The sequence below is a fragment of the Aquila chrysaetos genome, chromosome 3, assembly GCF_900496995.4.
Source record: "Aquila chrysaetos chrysaetos chromosome 3, bAquChr1.4, whole genome shotgun sequence".
NCBI lineage: Eukaryota > Metazoa > Chordata > Aves > Accipitriformes > Accipitridae > Aquila > Aquila chrysaetos.
The window spans coordinates 74,725,366-74,730,328 of NC_044006.1; positions in this window are offsets into that span (position 1 = coordinate 74,725,366).

A 4,963-nucleotide genomic window follows, 5' to 3' on the forward strand; every position below is an offset into this window, starting at 1 on the left:
TTTGTACTTGAGGGGGTTTGTTTGTTTGGTTTGGTTTGGTTTGGTTTGGTTTGGTTTTTTTTCCCAATGGTTGTTGTAACTTGTAGATTAATGGATTGATAAACCTCTTTGATGGGGACATCAGGGCTTGGAAAGGAGTGAAGAAAGCTAAACTGTACCAAACAGTGAGGACTATTACACTGATACACTTTTACCCTGCTCTTCTGGATGTTTCAGTGAGCTGCCAAGTCTGATTAAACAACAGAAGTGATAACAGAGAGAAGTGGATTTGTCTTCCTTTTTCCTTTGCTGTATCCAGGTAATTACAAGTGAAGAAGTGGAATGTCATATCATCTAGTTTTTATGGAAAAGCTGACTGCTTTTACATAAAGGAGGTGTCTTCCTCTTTCAATTAAAAAAAAATGTTTTTCTCCTTGTTTTTCTTCTGTCTGTGAAAAATACAGCAATGGCTGAATTCAGATCTGAGGGTGGGAGAAGAGTGTGAGGGAGCAGTGGAAGGAAGGTGTTTATTTCCATTTCTGCAGTGACTCCTTGGAACACATCTTACAATGTGAGGCCCAAGATATTGTTTCTATTGGTTTCTTTCCTTTATCCAGAAGGACTCAAGGTCAGCTGGATGGAAGCATGTGTTGAATGGCTGTCGATCTGTTGAAAGTAAGAGACTAAGAGAGAGATGAGTTTGCATGGCTTTCAGTGTCATACAGCATCCAGCTAATGCGAAAAAGTGGCATAACCTGTAAGCATGAGTGTTGAGGCAGTTGAATGAGTCTTTTTTCCCGGAGTTAGATGTTTTTCAGGCTCCAAAAGATCGTGGTCTCTATCAGCTAGGACGGAGCCCAGAGTAATAGCTCAACTAAGACATCTAAATTTTACCCATCTCTACCCAAACATGCTTAGATAGAAAATTTCCTACAGCTGCTGCATTTCTGTTGCTGTATAATTAAATGTGAAGTGGCAAATTTACTCTGAAGACCATCATGCTCCATAACTGGAAGATAAAAGAAGAGGTGATAAAAAAATAAATATTATTCTTTCTTCTGCTGAACAGATCAACCATTGTCTGGCTCAGCTGATTTCTGAATGTATGATGGCATTTTCTTATCTCCATGTCTCAAGCAGTGATATAACGTCTCATATTAAGACTCTTGTAAGTCTTGACTGTATCAAAGAGATTTTCTGGCTTATAATTAAGTCCTTCAATTCTAAAATGGTGTTACCATGATGAGTCTGACATTAAATGGACAAGTTAGTAACAGATATGAAGGCACATGAATACATGGACTTCTCAGGGCTCTTGTTCTCTGCTTTTATAGAAGCCTGCATGAAGGGCTTGGCACCAAATCCCTCTGAATCGAGAATACTGGCAGTCTGTCCAAATAATTTTCATTGGCTTTGTATCATATATAATAGGGACAATTATTTGGCTGCATTAAAGTATCTGCAGCATGCATTCTCACCTAAATAGGGCTATCAAACACTAGGACTTTGTCCTTTTCTAGGCATCTCTGCTTTTTCTAACATGAACAGAGGCAGGAATCTTCAGAGAGCACTTCACTCCTTCCTGAAAGAAATAGCTACTATAGGGGGAATACTTTCCTGTGGGATAGCTGAAACTGGAAACCGAAGTGGCTAAAATCAGAAGACATGACTCTAACTATTTAATTAGAATATTAATAACAATTGTGACTAGTCATGGCATGGATATTAAGGTTATATTGCATTTTTAGCAAATTCAATCTTGAATATAAATCGTTAAGCAGAATTTTAAACCATAAGCAATTCAGTTTTTCAGGAAGGGGATTGCATTGAATTTAGATAATTTTTACCAAGCTTAACACTAGTTTAGGAGCACATGCACACTTATTGCATAAAATTATGTTTCTGCAAGTTCTTGCCTGTCACATGCAAAGTTTGATAAAACAAGTATGAAAAGTGTAAGTAGCAGAAACTCCTTAACCTTTGAAGAATGAATTTTGCAAAGTATGATTTACTTTCACTTGGAGTAGGCCCAGAGCAATGGAAAATTGACCTGAAGATAGACAATCATTCCCAGGGTGTGCAAATTGTTACAGGGTTTACACTGCAATGAATAAAGACAGAAGTTAAACAAAGCTTCCAGGCGTGATGGCTGATCTGATCTCACTGCAGGCTGCAGAAATAAAAAAAAGACCAGCAGTTTTAGAAACAGGTTTCTGAGACCTTAGGTGCAACTTAAGTCACTTGGACTTGGCTTTTATGTTGTATCATGAACAACTGTGTGACATTGATTAACTTTTTTCCTTCTACCCTCAAAGACACCTGCCAGATTCCCAAAAATAAATAGTATTTTTGACAACATGGCATCACTAAAGACCCCATCTTCCATTTATTTTTTTGAAGGGAAATATCTCACTGTAGAGTATTTGATTAGTTTCTTCTACATTACACATTCAGATAGCATTTTCTGTTAGGCTCTCGTCCATTGGTTTTGTCCTCAATTTTTTATCATTTGTCTGTCAGGCAATCACACTTTTATTTTGTTTTTTTTTTTTTTTTTCTATCTAGCTTAGTGCCTTACATTGCTTCCCCACACACTATAACTATTAATAACTTCAATGGCAATCAATAGCAATGGCAAAGTCTCTCCTACTAACAGTATCTATTTTATATTAACAAAATTAAATGGTGCATCATACAGTGATTAACAGTGAACACTTGCGGTTCTTCTGTCTTTATCTAACATGAAGATGAGGTTACTATTACTGTTTTTACACCATGAAATAATTTCAGATTTGAGTGAAGCAAGGACAGCTTTTCAGTGTTTTGCTTTATTTGAATTATAATTCAACCTGTAACACAGTAAACACTAGGTACCTCTACCAAGGGATGTCCTACAGTGATAATGACATTGACCTTATTGTGGGACACTGTAGAGAAGAGAAAACATAAAAATATTAGAAGTGGCCCAAAGTGTTTAGAGAGCTTTAGATTGATTATTCTAATAAAAGCTCTACTAGCAAAATTTGTTATCTAAACCAATTTGTACCTGAAATCCTTCCATGTATTAAGATTCCAGATCTTCTGTGTTGCCTGTATGTATCTGTAGGAAAAGGGAGATGTCCCTGTCTATCTATAATAGATTGGGAAGAAGCATGAAACATCTTTGAATTATAATGATACTGTTCCCTGATGATCAGGGAGAGGTCTGGAAATTGAAACTGAGATCAGACACGCGTAATCCACATCAGCAAGAGAGACAATTACACCTACACAATCACTGTCTAGCTAGAATTGTGCTCTCATGTTATCGAATTAAGATATTAATATGGTATCCTTAAGGTGAATGTCTTGCAATTATCCACAAAGAATAAAGCTTTTAATCAGGTCTTGCCTACTGCAAAATATGTCAGAATGATGGTGAGGTTTTTGGTTAGTGAAAATGAGTTTATAACATACTATGAAAATCTTACACCTAAAGAGCTTAAGAAGAGAATTGCAGTTTGTATGAATATTTCATTATTTTTATGCTTGCAGAACATCAATGTTGTTTAGTTGCAAATAAAAATAAATCGTGTTCATATTTCATGTCATAATATTAAATGACTGTAAATGTTTATTTCTACTATATTTTGGTTCAAATGTTATCCATTTTTAACGTACATTACTATTTTAGGATATGAGGAGAGAAAGTGAAAAGATTATTTGTAATTTTATGTAGCAATAGCATTTTCCTCTAATTTTGTATGTGATTGAACAAAATTGCTGTATCAAAGTGGACAAATAAATACCTTTCTTAAAGGAACAGGAGCAAATACAATAAATCCTTAACATTGCAGTTACACACAAATGTCTGCAATAAATCTGTGTTTCTTTATTTCCCCTATCATGCTCACTTATCCTGACAGACCATTTATCTGTACCACAGTTGGTCATGTGCAGAGCTGTCTAGATGATGAAGATGACATTCCTTGCTCCAAGCTTAGTTTATATAACCCTTTCTTCTGGTCAATCCACTTCCAAATTGAAGGGCTATAGCTATCCATTTCCTTTTCCCAAATTTGACATGAATCAGACTGATCTCTTATCAGGTTTTGCATGTTTAAAATACTAGAAAACCTATTTCCTTCTTATAACAGCTACCTGTTACGCCACAGATGGAAAATATTCACTGAGCCAAATGCCACCTTGAAACTTGGTAGAGGGGTGTTAGGGAAGTGGGAAGAAGCACCCTGAAATGAACATTTTCCCTTTCTCCAGTAACTATAGATGAAGCCAAAATGACTAAGCTGGATTCCCTATGATAGGGACAAACAGCTAGGACCACATCATTAAATTAGGAATGGGATTCACCTCTAGCTGTTCTAGCTAAGCCAAGGTTAGGAATGATGAGAGGGTGAGGTAGTGCCTCCCCTGCTCTGCCCAGGTACTAGCTTTATTTTAATAACTCAGATTGGTTTCCAGCCAGATGAAGTTCCTTGATCCAATGGACTATGTCTACAAGAGTGCTACCAGCACACAAGAAATTGTAGAAACACCTTTTTTGATACTAGCATTGATTTCGGATTTTAGAAACTAGAGAAGTATCCACACCTAATCCACACTGAGTGCATTAACAGGTTAAGGATTTTCTCCGACTCCTTACTGAACAGATAATAACAATGAGTAAACCAGAACACTGAGTCCAAATCAGCTTGATGGGAAAAACCCACGTGATATTCTGTTTATATTGTGTTAACTGTGCCTTTGTATCTGGTGGGGTCTACAGAAGCAAGGTAAAATTTCATAAGGGAGCATGAAAGCATGTTAAAGGAAAACGAGCAGTGTCAGTGTGGAGGTGAAAGGTTTTTCCCTTGAAAAGTTCCCTCACCCCCTGCACAACACTGAAAGCCTTGCCAGGCATGCAAAGTTTGCGTGGGTTCAAGACAAGGTTGGAGATATGAATGGAAAATTTGAAAAATGCCAGAGCCACAAGCGGGTTGGTTTC